This window comes from Phyllobates terribilis, unplaced genomic scaffold, assembly GCF_046119375.1.
Source record: "Phyllobates terribilis strain yellow unplaced genomic scaffold, ASM4611937v1 Scaffold_251__1_contigs__length_2838608, whole genome shotgun sequence".
NCBI classification, from domain to species: Eukaryota; Metazoa; Chordata; class Amphibia; order Anura; family Dendrobatidae; genus Phyllobates; species Phyllobates terribilis.
This window is the reverse complement of record NW_027363011.1, coordinates 1217441-1237900: the sequence shown is the minus strand read 5'-3', so window position 1 is coordinate 1237900 and position 20460 is coordinate 1217441.

Sequence of the window (20460 nt, the reverse complement as noted above, 5' to 3'; positions counted from 1 at the left end):
ACCCCCCATCCCTATCCTGGTATGCATGGCACCCCCCATCCCTATCCTGGCCTGCATGGCACCCTCCCATCCCTATCCTGGTATGCATGGCACCCCCTCATCCCTGTCCTGGCATGCATGGCACCGCCAATCCCTGTCCGGGCATGCATGGCACCCCCCATCCCTGTCCGGGCATGCATGGCACCCCCCATCCCTGTCCTGGCATGCATGGCACCCCCCATCCCTATCCTGGTATGCATGGCACCCCCCTCATCCCTATCCTGGTATGCATGGCACCCCCCTCATCCCTGTCCTGGTATGTATGGCACCCCCCTCATCCCTATCCTGGTATGCATGGCACCCCCCTCATCCCTATCCTGGTATGCATGGCACCCCCCTCATCCCTGTCCTGGTATGCATGGCACCCCCCTCATCCCTGTCCTGGTATGCATGGCACCCCCCCATCCCTGTCCTGGTATGCATGGCACCCCCCTCATCCCTGTCCTGATATGCATGGCACCCCCTCATCCCTGTCCTGATATGCATGGCACCCCCTCATCCCTGTCCTGATATGCATGGCACCCCCCTCATCCCTGTCCTGGTATGCATGGCACCCCTCATCCCTGTCCTGGTATGCATGGCACCCCTCATCCCAGTCCTGATATGCATGGCACCCCTCATGCCTGTCCTGATATGCATGGCACCCCTCATCCCTGTCCTGATATGCATGGCACCCATCATTCCTTTCCTGCCATACATTGCACCCCTCATCCTTATCCTGGAATGTATAGTCCCTCATCCTTATCCTGGAATGTATAGCCCCTCATCCCTATCCTGGTATGTATGGCCCCCTCATCCTTATCCTGGTATGTATGGCCCCCTCATCCTTATCCTGGTATGTATGGCCCCCTCATCCTTATCCTGGTATTTATGGTCCCCCTCATCCCCATCATGCTGCACATAAAAAAATAAAAATAAACACTCCTACTCACCTTTCTTCTCTCCTCCAGCGCTGCGTCCTGTCTGCCTCACTGATCTTGCCATGTGAGCCACGCCTGGCGTCACTACCATGCACGGCTCACAAGGAGAGATCAGCTTCTGGAAGTCACAGTGACTTCATGCTGCTTAATAGCCGGCACACAGCTGCAGAATGGCTCCTGCTGGGAGATCGCGTGTGCAAGCTATTAAAGGGCATGAATATTCACCCCCTCTCCACGACCATGAGCATAGAGAGAGGTTAAATATTCATTCACGCTCCCATGGGCGTGGGGAGCACTGAATATTAATTTTCTTTAGCAGCGGGGACAGTGTAGGCTGCTGCCTCCTGTGCCCCACTCCTCCGCCGCTAATGCCCCCCCCACACATCATATATATACCCCCTCATCCCTCAACATTCGGACTATAAGACGCATCTCCTATTTTCCTCCAAAACTTTGGAGGAAAAAAGTGCGTCTTATAGTCCGAAAAATACGGTATTTAGTTTTGTTCTTTACATCTAGTAATAAAACATATATATTTTAGGCCACAGACAACAAGCAGTTTCTTCCTTGGAGTCTGCAACTGAACACGTTTCTCAAAGACTCATCTTCCATAAAGCTAATTCTCGTCTCATTTACCGACACTGGAATGGACATTATCAATACTGCAGGAGATATTCATTACACGTGACATGAGGAATAACTGCTTCATCATGAGGAAGACATCTTCATCTTCTACTACGGCTCTAGAAACATATTTGGCCAGAGTCCGTCACTGACTACATCTCCACCGGCCGTTTATATGAATGTTTCCGGTCTTCCCTGCACTGTAATCTTCTATCACATTATATCTCACGTCTGATTCACACACAGAAGTTTGAGGCTTTGACACATGGTAAAGTTTTTAATATTAGACAGAGTAGGACTATCCCGAATAGGTTCACCTTGCCATGGTAGCTTTCATGTTATTTTTGATCAAAAACAGTGTTACTAAGAACCCCATTTTATTTAAATGCACTTTTGCTTTTTATTTATTTACAGAAGGGTTTATGATCATTTTTCTTCTTGTAGTTTTTTTCTGATTAATGGCCATAGTAAACATGCATTTATGTGCTGCATGGATACCAATTTAAACCAAGCTCAAATTCTTGTTTTTCTCATGGGCACAATAGTGGCCGGGTAGGCTGCCGCTATGGATAATACGCCTCTAACTATCCAACTATGATGTAGTAAAAATCTCATAGGTTCTGGATTTATTAGTATCTGCACCAACAATGGGGCTAAGTGAGTATTTATTAATCAGCACTGGGGTAGTCGGTGGAGTGGATGAAACCATATTGTGGGTGTAGGGGGCAGTACTGTGGGAAAACCTCCCTAAAGTAAAATCTTAAACATTTATTAAATATATGCATTAAAAACTGGACTAACAACACATATGTTCTTAAAACTAGCAAAATTACAAGCTGAATGGCTTGTTGTGGATGTATATAAACAGATCTAAACAATGATGCTGCTAAATAATTGACACAGTCACTACCTTACCCTATCCTGTACCTAAACAAAGCTTATACTGCCTAGCCGACGAGGTTGGCACCCTCAACAATGGTGACCCCGCTCACTGGTGACTGTACCTCAGAAGCCCTTGTGATCCCTTGCTGTTTTTGTAAGTTTGCCCACTGACAAAGACATGAACAGTAGAGATGAGCGTTGTTCTACTCGAACTGTTCGCCAATCTCAAATTCGAGCTGTTTTGGGCGGTGTTCGAGCCGTTCGGCGAACACGTACAATTTGAGAAAAATTCGGCTGTTCGAGGTTATGTTCGATAACTGTTCGTGCACCAAAATCATAACTGGATTTTTTCTCAGTAATGATGAAAATTAATGTTAATACGCAGTTTGAGTGTACAGCGGGGTGGGGGGAGGGGCAGGGGATGGATCTCTGCAGGAACAATGAAGATCTCCATTTTTTTTTTCTCTTTCCCGCATTTACAGTGGGGAGGTGCAATCTGTCAGCCTATCAGCAGCGCACACACGGAGCGAAGTGCTTTTTTTCACACAAGCAAGGGCATGTGTCATTGGCAGTGTATGTCACATGTCCTTGCCCTATAAGACCAAGCCATTTTCCCCGTCGCCACCATTTTCTCACTGCTGCAGCTGCGTGTTAGACGGCACCGCTGTTGCTGTGTGCGCTATACCTTGTTAATTTCAAGCCAATTTTCGCACAAATCTACAGATAGCTTGGGAGTAGGGAATAGTTGTGATTGCAGTCCTTTTAAGGACTAGGTTACAGCATTTCCTACGACTTTTATCAGGCAGGTCTGTGCTCTTAAATAGATAGATTGTGGGAGTAAAGACTAATTGTAATTGGAGTCCTTTTCAGGACTAGGTTACATCAGTTCCTATCAGTTTTTGCCAGGCAGGTCTGTGCCAGTGCTGTGCAAGTTTTTTTCACAGCATTTGGCTGAATCTAGCAAAGCTAATCCTTTTTGGCCTATTGCAGAGTGTGTTAGTCAGTGGAGTAGCCTATCTGTGTTGCAAGATATACCACCTGTGTATAGAATACCAATTTTTTTACTGCACCTAGTGAAGTAAAATCTTTTGGGCATAGCATCATTCTATTAGTCCATCTATACTGACCTCCATCAGGTTGCAAACTGAATATAATTTTTTCTGCATCTACCTCTGAAAAAATATTGGGCTTCTAGCTGTGTGTGGGACTTGTTGTATTAGTCCATCTATACTGACCTCCATCAGGTTGCAAACTGAATATATTTTTTTCTGCATCTACCTCTGAAAAAATATTGGGCTTCTAGCTGTGTGTGGGACTTGTTCTATTAATCCATCTATACAGACCTCCATCAGGTTGCAAACTGAATATATTTTTTTCTGCATCTACCTCTGAAAAAATATTGGCCTTCTAGCAGTGTGTGGGACTTGTTCTATTAGTCCATCTATACTGACCTCCATCAGGTTGCAAATTACAAATAATTTTTATCTGCATCTAGCTCTGAAAAAATATTTGGCCTTCTAGCAGTGTGTGGGACTTTCTCTATTAGTCCATCTATACTGACCTCCATCAGGTTGCAAATTGAATATAATTTTTTTCTGCATCTAACCCAGCCAATAGTTTTGGCCTAATACCACAGTTTGGCCACTCAGCTCTGCTCGGTTCCCATCCATTGTTTTTTTGTGCAAACAACTCCAGAGTTGTTAATTAGTTAACCACCAAAATGAGTGGAAAAAGGCCTGCTGCTGGTGGAAAGGGGAATAGGCGTGTTGGGAAGGGGAAAAAAGGTTGTGTCCGTGGGGTAGGTGTTAAAGCAACAGTAACATCTGCAGAAGAAAGACCATCTTCCAGCCAAACTAAAATGTCTACTTCTTTTAGCGGACAATGTGATAAGATCCCTTTCTTACGGCCACGCCAATCGCTACAAATTCCAGATGAGGCACAAAAACAGCAGGTGCTTCAACGGATATCAAGTGCTCCTTTAAGTGGGCTCTCCTCCACATCAACTTCAACATCACAAATACTCCAGTCCTCAAAGGTGTCACCCAAATCGCACTTGCTTCCTTACAGCTCCCAAATCTCCAGCTGCCCGTCTGAGTATGAGGTAGAACAGATGGTTGAGTCTGCAGAGCTGTTTACTCATACTATAGCCTGGGAATCAGAGGTCGACTCCAGCGCTTCTGTGAATCCAGACGAGGAAATGATCTGCACTGATGCCCAGAATCTTTATGAGTCGGATCCAGGACCAGACGCAGAAGGTTCTGACCATAATGTAGACCCTCATTCCCAAACTGTAACTCCTGTTGGTGGAGACAATGAGGAAGACGATGATAAGACTCAAATACCTGATTGGAGCGACAACTTTAGTTTTTTGTCAGGGCAGGAACAGGTTGGCTCTGAGGACGACGGGTGTGATAACGCACAGGGTGATGATGATGAGGTTGGAGATCCCACTTACTGTCAACCCACAGTCAGCCAAGAGATGAGGTCAGCAGAGGAGGTGGAGGAAGATGCTAGTGACGACGAGGTCAGGTTGCGCCTTCCTGGACAGAGACGTAGTACTGGAAGCACGTCAACAACTGCATCCTCAAACTCAACTCTGCCTCTCACCACAAGTCGTGGTGGCTCTTCAGGTCGCATGGGTGCTAAGCCTTGCATAGCCTGGGCATTTTTTCAGATCGATAAAGATGACCCAACTCGTGTTATCTGTAACATTTGTCAGCAAAAGCTAAGTAGAGGCCAAAAAATACATAGTTTGAGTACTTCATGCATGAACCGGCACATGGACATGAAGCATAAGTTGCAGTGGGAAGCTCAGTGTGCTACAATGCGGCCTAGCCGGCCGGGCCAACCACTGTCTGCCATATCTTGTGCATCCGCGGCCTCTTCATCCTCTGTGACTGGGGGGACAGCAGTCACACCTGTTTTGGGGCGCAGACCTGCCACCTCTTTACCCGCAACAGCCAGCGTGATTGGCAGGTCATCATTTTCTTTGGAGGTGGTAACACCAGCTGGTGTTGAGCGCTGTCCGACATCGATAGCACCACCTTTGGATCAAGGCAACCTAACATGTCCGCCTGCATCTTCCTCACAGACCGGAGGTTTGCCGGGGACACCCTTATCAACCCCGTCTAAGCACAATAGCCAGCCCTCGGTCCCTCAGATGTGAACAAGTAAAAGACCATTTCCTCCTAGCCATGAGAAAGCTAAGAGGTTGAATTTCACCATCTGCAAGTTCCTGGCTACAGAAATGCTGCCTTTCCGCCTGGTGGACACAGAGGATTTTCGAGATCTTATGTCCGTCGCAGTGCCCCAGTACCAGATGCTCAGTCGGCACTACTTCTCAAAGAAAGGTGTGCCTGCGCTCCACCAGCATGTCGCACACAACATCACCGCTTCTTTGAGAAACTCTGTGTGTGACAGGGTGCATTTCACCACAGACACTTGGACGAGTAGGCATGGACAGGGGCGTTACATGTCGCTGACTGGGCACTGGGTAACTATGGTGACAGCAGGACAAGGGGCTGCTGTCCAAGTCTTGCCGTCCCCACGAGTTGTGCGTCAATCCTCTTTATGTCAAAGTTCCTCCACTGCTTCTGCCTCCTCAACCTCCTCTCGGTCTTCCACCTGCACCCAAAGCCTGTCTGGTCATGCCACAAGCTTTCTAACTGCGCAGAAGGGATCCTGCACACCTCCTTACTATGCTGGCAGTAGGGCTCAACGTCATCAGGCGGTTTTTACATTGAAATGTCTGGGAAATGTGAGTCACACAGCTGAGGAGTTGTGGTCAGCTCTGGAGAACCAATTTCATGAATGGTTGTCTCCACTGGACCTGAAACCAGGGAAGGCCGTGTGCGACAATGCTGCAAACCTGGGTGCGGCCCTTCGCCGGGGCAATGTCACACACGTGCCTTGTATGGCTCACGTGTTGAACCTGGTTGTCCAGCAATTTTTAGCCCACTATCCCAGACTAGATGGCCTTCTGCAGAGGGCACGGTCGCTGTGTGCTCACTTCCGCCGTTCGCATCCCGCAGCTCAGCGACTTACATCTCTACAGAAGTCGTTGGGCCTGCCACTTCACCGGCTAAAATGCGATGTGCCTACCCGGTGGAATTCAACTCTGCACATGTTGCAGCGACTGTGGCAGCACCGACAAGCCCTGGTGCAATACGTTCTGACGTATAGCCTGGGCCAACGAGATCCAGAGGTGGGGCAAATCACGCTGGAGGAGTGGTCTCAGATCAGGGACCTATGCACCCTTCTGCACAGTTTTGAAATGGCGACGAAGATGTTTAGTGCTGACGATGCCATTATCAGCATGACTATTCCGGTGATTTACATGTTGGAGCACATGTTAAACAGAATTCGGAGTCAGGTGGTGGCACAAGAGGAGGTGGAGGAAGTAGAGGAGGAGGAGTTGTATGCGGAAGGGCTAACATCTGCAAGGTCCAGAAGGTCGGCAGCACCAAGGCGGCAGGCATGTGAGGGTGGGGGAGATGGTTTTACCAGGGCGCATGGTAGCAGCCAAACTAGTGAGGAAGGTGCAGGAGCCCAGGAAGAAGTGGAGGACGAACTGATGGAAGACTCATCAGATGAGGGAGACCTTGATCACATTTCTGTTGTGCGAGGTTGGGGGGAGAGGACAGAGGAAGGAAGCATGATTGTTACCTCGCCACCAACACAACAGGGACTTGGTGCTCCTGGATGCGCAACACACATGAGTGCCTTCTTGCTGCACTACCTGCAACATGACCCTCGAATTGTGAGAATTAGAAATAATCCTGACTACTGGGTTGCCACACTGTTAGATCCCCGGTACAAAAGTAAATTTGCAGAAATTATTCCTGCCATAGAAAGGGATGCACGCATGCAGGAGTATCAGCAGAGACTGTTGCAGAATCTTACATGTGCTTTTCCACAAAATACCAGTGGTGCACGTAGTGAATCTCACAGTTCCAACTTGCCAACCGTGGGACCGTCAAGTGTTCAGCACTCAAACCGTAACAGAACCACAGTATCTGCTGGTAACATCAATTTTGCGGAATCATTTCACCACTTTTTTAGCCCATCCTTTGCAAGGCCACAGGAGACAAGAAGTCTGACACATAGTCAACGCCTAGAGACGATGGTACAGGAGTATCTCCAAGTAAACATTGAAGCCACGACTGTGTCACTGGACCCTTGCTCTTTTTGGGCTTCCAATCTGGATAAATGGCCGGAGCTAGCCACTTACGCCTTGGAGATCTTGTCATGCCCCGCAGCCAGCGTTCTGTCTGAACGTGTGTTCAGCGCTGCTGGTGGTGTGCTGACAGATAAGCGCACGCGGCTCTCCACTGATAATGTAGACAGACTCACGTTCATAAAGATGAACAAATCATGGATCCGAAACGACTTTTCTACCCCTGTGTCATCCTGGGGAGAGTAAAAGCTTGATGATTGGTTAAAATCACCCTACCAACTGTTTTAAGCTTTCAAATTACTAATCATGTTTATCTGTATCTTGGCTGGAAAATAATTTGGGCTTTGTAGCAGTGTGCAGCACTGATTCTATTAGGCCATCTATAATAAGCTCCACCAGATTTAAAATTACTAATCATGTTTATCTGTATCTTGGCTGGAAAATAATTTGGGCTTTGTAGCAGTGTGCAGCACTGATCCTATTAGGCCATCTATACTAAAGCTTCACCAGATTTAAAATTAAAAATAATTTTTAGCTGCATCTAGCCCGGAAAATAATTTTGGGGCTCCGAGATGCGCAAGACACATAAGTGCCTTCTTGCTGCACTACCTGCAGCATGACCCTCATATTGTCAGAATTCGAAGTAATCATGACTACTGGGTTGCCACACTCTTAGATCCTCCAAACTTTTCGATCAACATTTTCATTTTAATAAAGACCAAAAAAATGGTCATTTTTGAAATTATAAGCATTAGCAGGTTGTTAGAAACTGAAGTCAAACAGTTTTCAACTCAAAACTTTATTCTAGGTGATGTTACATTTTTACATAGGACCCCTTGTTCGAAAGGAGCTTCTGAACTCTCTCGTCCATTGAATTTGTCAGGTTTTGGATGGTTTCTGCTTCAATTGTTTTGCATGAGGACAGAATACCCTCCCAGAGCTGTTGCTTAGATGTGAACTGCCTCCCGCCATCATAGACACTCCTTTTAATGATGCTCCAAAGGTTCTGAATGGGGTAGAGGTCAGGGGAGCATGGGGGTCACACCATAAGTTTGTCCCCTTTTATGCCCATATCAGCCAGAGATGCAGATGTTTTATGTGCAGCATGAGATGGTGCATTATCATGCAGAAAAATGATCTTGCTGTGAAATACACGGTTCTTCTTCTTGAACCATGGCAGGAAGTGCTGTTTGAGAAAATCCACATACATTATGGAGTTTATCTTTAGCGCCTTCAGGGATCCTAAAGGGGCCGACAATCTCTCTCCCCATGATTCCAGCCCAAAACATTACTCCACCTCCTCCTTGTTGGCGCTGTAGCCGTGTTTGCGTGGGGTGTCCATCAACCAGCCATCCTCCACTCCATCCATCTGGACCATCGAGCGCTACACGGCACTCATCCGTGAACAAAACAGTTTTGAAATCAGTCTTCATGTAATGTTTGGCCCACTGGAGCCGTTTCTGCTTGTGTGAAGTGGATAGAGGAGGTCGACAGGATGGCGTATGCACAGCTGCAAACCTCTGAAGGACCCTGCATCTTGTTGTTTGGGGGACGTTGGAGGCACCAGCAGCTTCAAAAACTTGTCTGCTGCTATGACAAGGCTTTTTTGCCGCTGCTCTTTCAACCTGACGTAATTGCCTGTAGGAAAGAGTCCTCAATTTGCCATTATCAGCACGCACACGTGTGTACTGTGAATCAGCTACATACTTCTTGATTGCCAAGACACTTCATCCTGATCATCGCACAATGTTGATTGTAGTCATGCCTTAACCTAAACACTCCACAATTTGTTGCTTCTCAGCAGCCGACACATCCTTTTTCTTTCCCATTTTGGCAGAAAATGTAGGCTGCCTAATAATGTGAGACAGCCTTCTTAAGTAGTCTTGCCTTTCATTGGACACACCTGCCAAACTAATTAGCACAGGTGTCTGCAATTGCTTACAGTGATATAAAGAGCCCTGACACACATCACCATCAATGAGTTTAACTGACAAACAAACAAATTCTTCCCTTATCACTCCTAAACACTTTTTGCATAATAATTTGGAACACAGTGTACATGTGCTTTTCCACAAAACACCAGTGGTTCACGTAGTGAATCTTACAGTTCTAACTTGCCAACCGTGGTCTGTATGGAGTTGTTCAATAAAGGGCCCAAAATTAAGATAACATAGATGGGAGAGGTCTCTATGAATAGGAATTCCTAAGTATTTGATACCCTGTGAGGGCCAGGCAAAGGGAAAGTTGGACTGGATGGAATCCTATATGGATTTGGGGAGGGAGACATCGAGGGCCTCAGACTTCGCTGCATTGATTTTAAAATTTGACCATGTAACAAAGTGATCTATTTCAGCCATAACAGCATGGATGGATATATGTGATTGAGTGATATATACTAGGACATCATCAGCAAAAAGAGAGCACTTGTACTTGGTGCCTCCCACCTCAATCCACCTAATATTGGGGTTATGGCGAATTGATGAGAGCAGGTGCTCCGTCACTAGGATGTATAAGAGAGGGGACAGAGAACATCCCTGCCTTGTCCCATTGGTGATTGTGAAAGGTGATGAAAATGTTCTGACGCGCCCCCTGGGCCTTGGGACACCCGGAGCCGGACCCTTTTTGGTGGATGCTGGTGGTTGTAGTCTCCGTGGCGGCAACCCGGTTCCGTGGCTCAGGGCGGTCAAACCAGTGGCGGAACTATTTATGTGGTTTTGATGTTTAAATGTCCGACTACGCCACCCGTGGATTGCGGTCAGAGTGAACCGCCGCTCCAGGGCAGACCGCTGAGGCTGGTGTTGTGGGTGCAGCAGAGCGTAGCATAACTCCCCACGGGAGGAGTATAGCCTCAGGGCAGTGTATGCGGAGGATGGGGGTGATGGTGCAGGGCAGCAGCAGTAATGACACGGAGTCAGTGATGCAGTCCAGGGCCTTTACTCACAGTTCTTATTATCCAGACCACGTCTGCAGGGAACGGCTGCCCACGTCGTACTGTGCTCACCAGGTGAGGGGCTCAGACAACTCCGAGATAACTTTGGAGTGCTTCACAGGACCCCCTTTGTGTGTCCTTTGTCTGGCCTTTCTTACCAACCCTTCTGTCCGGCTGCCTCGGGCCTCCTCTTGGTAAACTTGGCGCCAGTTTCCCTGACCCTATGTGGTGCCTTCCTAGCGGGTGTAGCGAGGGGCTGCGCCACATAAAATGTCACAGCCTCCTGTTTCTAGCTGAGGGTCGTTTCCTGCCTCCACTAGTTTCGGGGACCGGTCTCCCCCTTTGGCCTGACCCCTCCACGCAGGTGGATTCGGGCGTGCGGTGGCGACTTGCCCGTCCGCACCCCTGAGATCCCTTCGTTCCTCGTTCCTGGAGCCTTCTCCGCTCCTCTTCCTTCCTTCTCCCTCTTCCAGGCCTGGGCCTCTGTTACTAGGCCTGCCTCCGGAGCAGAGCTCATGCAGAGCCCCTGCTCCCTGCCACTTCTGCTCAGACTTCTCTGCACTGAACTAAGATGGTGCCCACCTTTTATACTCCCTTCTCAATGCACCCAGGAACTGCTTCCTCCCTGCTCCTGCACTACAGGGTTCCCCTTCCTCAGTGTTCCCTCCCCCCACTCCAGCCAGGGACAGGGACTGTCGTGCCCATCTCAGGGGCATATTGGTCGCCCTGCCCCACGGCAATGTGGTGTAATGCATGCAGGTGTCGGGTCCTGATCCACACTACATCCTTACCTGAGAGTGAGATATCACACCTCTGGGTGAGGTGCAATACCTCTGTAGCAACCGAGCCCTCAGGGTGCTACAGTTCCATTTATCTTCAGCCTAGGTGACGTATTGCGATACAGGGCCGTGATTTTGGCTATAAAAGGGTCCCCTAGACCCCTACCCCAAGCTTTTTAAGAGAATCATATATGGCGTGCCAGGAGACTCTATGGAATGCTTTCTCAGCATCCAACGAGAGTATCTAATTACAAATTTTTAACTGCATCTAGCCCAGGAAATACTTTGTGCCTAGTAGCAGGGTCTGCTAGTCAGCGGATTATCCCGGCTGTTAAGCAAGCTACACCACCTGTAGTTTGGACACTTCATTTTTTCAAAGGAAATGCTTCGGGACCACGGGATACTCAGTGCAGAGCATCAGGAGGCACCCCAAGGCATAGGGGCACGGACTGGCAGTAGGATGCCTTGCGGTGGACAGCCGAGCTCGATCCTTATAAAAGCTTTTTAACTGCAGCAGCTTTAGTGGACGCTACTGGAGCTGGAATTACGCGGCTGCTGGCACGAGACTTGCCCTCCAATAGATCCTTGTAAATGGATTTAAAGTATATTTATTCAAATTAGAGAGACAATTTAAATTAAAAAGCTTAGAGCTGCCTCCACCACAGGGGGGCTCGCTCGACCCACCAGCGGACAGGCACCAGTATTGGGAGAGGGGGGCTGGCCGTCAGGGTTCACCGCGGCTCTGGCACAAACCCGGCGACACGGAGGTGGCACAGGCAGGAGCGGACTGAACGTGTCGGCTTCTCACTTTTTGGATTTTAGAAGGGCATGACATGCCTATATCTGTGTCTCCCCCTCCTTTTACTCCTCCACCTCTTTTCTTTTCGCATGACTATATGTACTTGTCACTTTTCCATGTGTTAGTTGTGTCTTCTGAGCAGTTTGTCAGCTTTTGGACACCTTTGAAGGTGTTTTCTATGTGTTTCTATGTGTTTTTGTTTGCCTGCCATTGGTTTTAACGGTGTTCGAAGGTGTTCGACGAACAGTTCGACGAACAGTTCGGCGAACACACGGGTGTTCGACGAACCGAACTCGAACACTACGGGGGTGGCTCAACACTAATGAACAGTCTATAATTTTAAGGGTAGGTTAATTTTAACATTGAGAGATAGAATATCCAAAAAAAAAAGTCAAGAAAATCACATTGTATAAATTAGATAAATTCATTTGCATTTTGCAGTGAGAAATAAGTATTTGATCCCCTACAAATCATTACGAGTTCTGGCTCCTACAGGCCAGTTAGACGCTCCTAATCAACTCGTTACCTGCATTAAAGACAGCGGCCTTACATAGTCACCTGTATAAAAGACTCCTGTCCACGGACTCAATTAATCAGTCAGACTCTAAACTCTACAACATGGGCAAGACCAACGAGCTTTCTAACGATGTCAGTGACAAGATCATAGACCTGCAGAAAGCTGGAATGGGCTACAAAACCGTAAGTAAGATGCTGGGTGAGAAGGAGACAACTGTTGGTGCAATAGTAAGAAAATCGAAGAAATACAAAATGACTGTCAATCGACATCTATCTGGGGCACCATTCAAAATCTCACCTTGTGGGGTATCCCTGATCATGAGGAAGGTGAGAAATCAGCCTAAAACTACACAGGTGAACTTGTTAATGATCTCCAAGAAAATCATTGGTAACACATTACGCCTTAAAGGTTTAAAATCTAGCAGTGCCCGCAAGGTCCCCCTGCTCAAGGAGGCACATGGCAAACTTCAGACGAACCGGCACAATGAACACCTGGATGATTCTGTGAGTTATTGGGAGAAGGTGCTGTGGTCAGATGAGACAAAAATTGAGCTCTTTGGCATTAACTCAACTCGGTGTGTTTGGAGGAAGAGAAATGCAACCTATGACCCAAAGAACACCGTCCCCACTGTCAAGCATGGAGGTGGAAACATTATGTTCTGGGGGTGTTTCTCTGCTAAGGGCACAGGACGACTTCACCGCATCAATGGGAGAATGGATGGAGCCATGTGCCATAAAATCCTGAGTGACAACCTCTTTCCCTCTGCCAGGACATTAAAAATGGGTCGTGGCTGGGTCTTCCATCAAGACAATGACCCAAAACATACAGCCAAGGCAACAAAGGAGTGGCTTAAAAAGAAGCACATTAAGGCCATGGAGTGGCCTAGCCAGTCTCCAGACCTTAATCTCATTGAGAACTTATGGAGGGAGTTGACGCTCCGAGTTGCCAAGTGACAGCCTCAAAATCTGAATGATTTAGAGATGATCTGCAAAGAGGAGTGGACCAAAATTCCTCCTTACATATGAGCAAACCTCATCATCAACTACAAAAAAAGTCTGACTGCTGTGCTTGCCAACAAGGGTTTTGCCACCAAGTACTAAGTGTTGTTTGCAAGAGGAATCAAATACTTATTTGTCACTACAAAATGAAAATAAATTTATCTAATTTATACAATGTGATTTTTTTGGATATTCTATCTCTCAAGGTTAAAATTAACCTACCCTTAAAATTACAGACTGTTCATGTCTTTGTCAGTGGGCAAACTTACAAAAACAGCAAGGGATCAAATAATTATTTCCTTCACTGTATGCATGTTTTTCTCAATATCTGAAATTAAATCAGAATAAACCTTTCCTGTTTTAGGTCAATTAGGATTACCATAATTTTTAATATTTGTCAAATGCCAGAATAATGAGAGAGAGAATGTTTTAAGGCATATTCATTACTTATTGCAAAATCAAAAGTTTACATACACTAAGATTACTATGCCTTTAAACAATTTTGGACTGCCCATATGATCATATTGTTACGGGTCCGGGTGGTGGAACCTCTGTGCTGAGATATGAGGAGGGACCAGAGGGGCGTAACTAAGTGTCTACCCGGACGGACCCTGGCTACACGGCGGCTTAATCGACTCCGTGAACCAAGGAGGGGCCGCGAAGGTGGACCAGGTGCCACACTGGGACAGACCTCCAGTGAGAGCAGGCGACGCCCACGGGACTGATGGCCAAAGCCAAGAGGCACGACAGATGAGCACGGCTGATAGACAATGCAGGTAAAAGGGCAGGCTTGGCTGGCAGACTGACAGGCGGACACGGCTGATAGACAGGCAGGCAGCACTGGGACCTGAGGGCTGGAAAGAGTGTTTAGAACACCAACCACAACTTTGCACAGGCACCTCCATTTTTGAGGAGGTGCTTTAAATAGGGGCAGTCCTCCGGCCATTGGCCGGGGACATTTCAAGACGGAAAGCGCGGCCCCTTTAAGAGTACAGTGCCCGGGGATCTGCGAGCGGTGCACGCACCCTGGGAAGACGCTGCGGTGAGACCAGAGGAAATAGCGGGGGACGCCGAACCATAGCCGCGGTGATGAGTGGATCGACGTCTCTGCCGCGCAGGAGGCAGAGACGCTTACACTACACATATCACGTGTTTGGAAGCTTCCGATAGGTTTTTTGGCAACATTTTAGTTATTTAGAGACACACGTATGGATGTATTTTAATGCACACCTAACACACACTGCTTCTTTGTGTAGCATCATGGGAAAGTCTAAAGAAATCAGCCAAGATACCAGGAAGAGAATTGTGGACTTGCACAAGTCCAGCTCATCCTTGGGTCCAATTTCAAGATACCTGAAGGTGCCTCATTCATCTGTACAAACAATTATACGCAAGTACAAACAAGATGGGAATGTCCAGCAATCATACCGCTCAGAAAGGAGACGGGATCTGTGTCCCAGAGATGAACGTGCTTTTGGTCCAACATGTGCATATCAACCCAAGAACAAAAGCAAGAGACCTTGTGAAGATGATGGTGGAAGCTGGTAAGATTGTGTCAATATCCACAGTGAAATGAGTGCTGTATCAACATGGGCTGAAAGGCCACTCTGCCAAGAAGAAGCCATTACTCCAAAAGAAACATAAAAAAAACAGATTAATGTTGGCAAATGCACACAGGAACAAAGACCTTCATTTTTGGAGGCATGTCCTGTGGTTTGATTAAACTAAAATTTTGGGCATAATTACCATTGTTACATTTGGAGGAAAAAGGGAGAAGCTTGGAAGCCTAAGAACACCATCTCAACTGTAAAACATGGGGGTGACAGCATCATGTTGTGGAGTTGTCTTGCTGCAGGAGGGACTGATGCACTTCACAAAATAGATGGCATAATGAGAAAAGAATATTATTTGGCAATACTGAAGCAACATCTCAAGACATTAGCCAGGAAGTTAAAGCTTGGGCGAAAAAGGGTCTTCCAAATGGACAATGACCCGAAGCATACTGCCAAAATGGTAACAAAGTGGATTAAGGATAACAAAGTCAATGTTTTGGAGTGGCCATCACAAAGCCCTGATCTCAGTCCTATAGAAAATTTATGGGCAAAGCTGAAAAGCCTGCGAGCAAGGTGACCTACAAACCTGGATCAGTTACACCAGTTTTGTCAGGAGGAATGGGCCCAAATTCTGACAGATATATTGTGAGAAGCTTGTGGAAGGATATCCCAAATGCTTGACCCAAATCATTCAGTTTAACCCCTTTACCCCCCACGTTAATGACCAGGACAATTTTTACAATTCTGACCACTGTCACTTTATGAGGTAAGAACTCTGGAACGCTTCAAAGGATCCCCCTGATTCCGAGAATGTTTATTCGTGACATATTCTACTTCATGACAGTGGTAAAATTTCTTCGATATCACTTGCGTTTATTTGTGAAAAAAAAATGGAAATTTGGGGAAAGTTTTGAAAATTTCAAACTTTGAATTTCATGCCTTTACATCAGAGAGATATGTCACATAAAATAGTTAATAAATAACATTTCCCATATGTCTACTTTACATCAGCACAATTTTGGAAACAAATTTTTTTTTTTTTTTTTTTTTTTTTTAGGGAGCTATAAGGGTTAAAAGTTGACCAGCGATTTCTCATTTTTACAACAAAGTTTACAAACCATTTTTTGGGGGTTCCTGTCACATCTGAAGTCACTGTGAGGGGTCTTTATGACAGAAAATATCCAAAAGTGACACCATTCTAAAAACTGCACCCCTCAAGGTGCTCAAAACCACATTCAAGAAGTTTATTAACCCTTTATGTGCTTCACAGCAATTAATTGAACGTGAAAGGAAAAAAATGAACATTTAACTTTTTTTCACTAAAATTTTACTTTAACCAATTTTTTTATTTTTACAAGCGTACCAGGAGAAATTGGAAACCAAAAGTTGTTATGCAATTTCTCCTGAGTACGCTGATACCCCATATGTGGGGGAAAGCCATTGTTTGGGAGCACGGCAGGGCTTGGAAGGGAAGGAGAGCCATTTGACGTTTTCAATGCAAAATTATCTGAAATTAACAGCGGACCCCATGTGCCTAAACAGTGGAAACCCCCCACAAGTGACCCCATTTTGGAAACTAGACCCCTTAAGGAACTTATTTAGAAGTGTGGTGAGCACTTTGGACCCCCAAGCGTTTCGCAAAAGTTTATGACGTAGAGTCATGAAAAAAAAATAATTTTTTTTTCCACAAAAACGATCTTTTAGCCTAAATTTTTTAATTTTTCCAAGGGTACCAGGAGAAAGTGGACCTCAAAATCTGTTGTCCAATTCCTCCTGAGTACGCTGATATCCCATGTGTTGGAGAAAACTACTGTTTGGGTGCACGTCAGGGCTAGGAAGGGAAGGAGTGATGCTTTGGAATGCAGACTTTGATGGAATGGTCTGTGGGCATCATGTCACATTCTCAGAGCCCCTGATGTGCCTAAACAGTGGAAATGGCCAACAAGTGCCCCCTTTTTGGAACGGATACCCGATTTGTGAATCTTATAATGTAGTGTCATACGTCAGTTGTGTAGTGTTCGTCAGGTTGTCATACGTCAGAAATTAATTTAGCAGTCATGGCAGTATGGTACCTTTTGAAGCATTCCTTCATGCACAGGCCAGGTTTGTCGGGGCAGGTGTCACATTGATAAATGGTGTCCTTGCGTATTCACCTTTTATAAACACACTCGGCACTTCTTTTGTGACCTTTTTTTCCGCTGTGAGGCATCTGCCCTAGGAAATGCTGGTCTGGTACAATTCGAGGACCTTCAGTTCCGGAAGTACTGGGGCCCGCTCCGTCACCACTGCAAAATATCAGGGCCTTGATAACTACCTCCTGGAACTGAAGGTACAACGTAGAAGTCTGGCCTGCACATTGTGATAGAAGGAAAGCGTTGTGCATTGCCATCTGTACAATGTGCACGGCCAACTTCTTGTACCACACCTTGGCCTTTCTCAAAGCACTGTACGGCAGGAGGACTTGATCAGAGAGATCAACTCCCCCCATGTACTTGGTGTACCCCGCTACACAGTCTGGTTTGACGACCTGTGTAGTGGAACCTTGTACAGTGCTGAGGGTGCTGCCATCACCATGTATAGTGGTCAAGAAAAGGACATCCCTCTTGTCCTTGACTACCAGAAGGTGGTCACTACATTGGGCTCTGCTCTCACCCCTTCTGAGCAGCTACCCAATTAGCGTCTTTGGGAGGCCTCTCTATTTTTGCGGACAGTATTGCAGGCTGCGGTACGTCGCGCAGAGAGGGACTTGAAGAGAGGGACACTGGTATAAAAAAGTTATCCAAGTACAAGTGATAACCTTTATCCAGCGGTGTGTGCAACAAGTCCCACACAATTTTCCCACTCACTTCCAGAACAGGGGGGCATTCAGGGGATTTAATCCGGGAGTCCTTCCCTTCATAAACTCTAAACTCGTGAGTGTACCCTGAGGTACTCTCACAAAGTTTATACAGCTTGATTCCGTACCTGGCCTTCTTATTGGGCAGGCACTGCCGGAATCCAAGCCGCACCATAAAAGCCATTAAGGACTCATCCATGCAGATGTCCCTTTGGAGCACGTACACTTCAGCAAACTTGTTGTTGAAGTGGTCGATGACCGGCCGAACTTTGAAAGGATGATCAAAGTTCGGGTCATCGCGTTCAGGACACCTTGCATTATCGTTGTAATGCAAGAACTTGTGGATGGCCTGAAAACATTTCCGGGTCATGACCATTTGGAACACTGGAGTGTTATGCAAAACGTCAACACTCCAATATTGCCAAAGTTCTGGCTTCTTCAGGATCCCATATGAAGGACCAGGCCCCAAAACTTCATTATTTCTACTGCGTGTACAGGAGACCAGTTAGAAAATGATGAAGAGGGGTTTTGTTCCAAAAATTGATGAGTGTATAAATTAGTTTGGCCCACCATGAGGTTTACAAGATCCTCAGAGAAAAAGACTTTGAAAAAGTCTAGTTCTGTGAGGCCGGTGATGTCAAACTTGATTCCTGATTCTGCGAAAAAATCAGGAATCAGTGGCTCATAATTTTGGGGGGGGCGAGGTCCACACGGGGTCAGTAGTGGGGGGAGGGTGCTGGTTCATCTTTTCTCCTGGGGCGTCTGAGTGGCGGTTCAGCAGCACCTGAAGGACTCCCGCTTTCCCGGCTCCATGTTTTAAAATTGTAAAGCATAAAAGGATCTTCATATTCAATCGCTTGCTGGAGTGCCACCTTCTATCTGCTAACAGGATATCAAAGGAAAAATCTTTCTTTGGGCAGAGCACCTGCTGATTAGCGATCCTTGGCTATTTGTTACTGACACTCACTGGACTGCAAAAAGGTATGCGAATGGAATAAGATCTGTGGTCACTGATCAGCGCTCGGCCGCTGCACAAAGCGCAAAAAAAAAGAAAAACGGACAACAGTCGAGCGATGAAGTGATGATCAGCACTTGGAGGCAGAAAGGGATATGGGAAGGGGGAGAGGGGTGGATGAGGAGGGATCAAAAAATCCTACTTACAGTTGTTGTCTTTCAGATGTCGTCTATCAGATGTCTTCTGTAAGATGTCTTCTGGAGCAGGAGAATCGATTGTAGTGTCACAGGCTTCTATGGCCCAGCACAGCGCACAATCGGAGAGCGTGACCGCCCTCTAGAAAAAAAAAAGGTTCGTTGAAAAAAAAGGTAAAGTAGCAAGCACGAGTGCTGATCGGTGATTTGCGTCACCGATAAACTCTCGGTGGCTGCTGGATGTACGCACAGAGGTGGTGCAAAGAGAGGGGGGAGGAGAAAGAATTGACAGGAATGAAATAAAGTCGTGAAATGCAGCGAGCTTGGACGTTGATCAGTGACGTAGTCACTGGTCAGCGCTCGGCCGCTGCAGGACGCACAAAAAAAACAAACTGGGGGCAGGGTGGGTAAAAAGGAGGGGTTTGGGGTGGATGAGGGGAGAACAGAGATGGACTTACCAAAGTCTTCTCTGTTCTTCTTTCAGCAGCAGGTCCACGAGTAAGATCTGCAGCAGCAGGACACGGAGCAGGAGACCCAGGAGACCGCAGCAGGACGCCAGAGCAGCAGCGACTGGAGCAGGTGAGAAGGTCTTGTGGTGTCACAGGTGCTTCTGTGGCAACACAAGGCCCAGCACAGAGGTGATCAAACGTAACCGCTCCTTAGAAATCCTCACCAAGTGTGAGGAACTGCAGGGCGGTCACAGGGGGAATGATAGGGTGGTGGCAGCCAGGTCACAGGCCAGTCACCTCCCGATCAGGAACTCTGATTGGTGCGATCGATGATGACATCGATCACACCAATCAGAGATGGCTGGGGCCTGGGCAGCATCACATGGGGTCACAGGGAGGTGGCAGGCAGATGACAAGTCGGTCACCGCCCTGTGACCGCCTTGTCACCTGTGTTCAGGTACTCTGATTGGAGCGATCGATGTCATCATCGATCGCTCCAATCAGAGCTGTCTGAGGCCTCTGCTGACATCACAAGGGGTCATGGGGCGGTGACAGGTTGTTCACAAGCCAGTCACCGCGTGGTGGCGCTATGATCGGTGCGATCAATGTGATTGGCGATCACATCGATCATAGCGGATTGGGGAGAGGGCTGGGGTCTCTTAGCAACAGCCTAGGATTGATGCTCTTATGAGCACCGATCCCAGGCGGCACATCACTGTTTCCGACAATCTGATTGCCAGAAACAGTGAGAAATGCTGTGATTGGCTGCTCAGAATTGTAAACTAAACGGTCCCTAATTGACCGACTCTT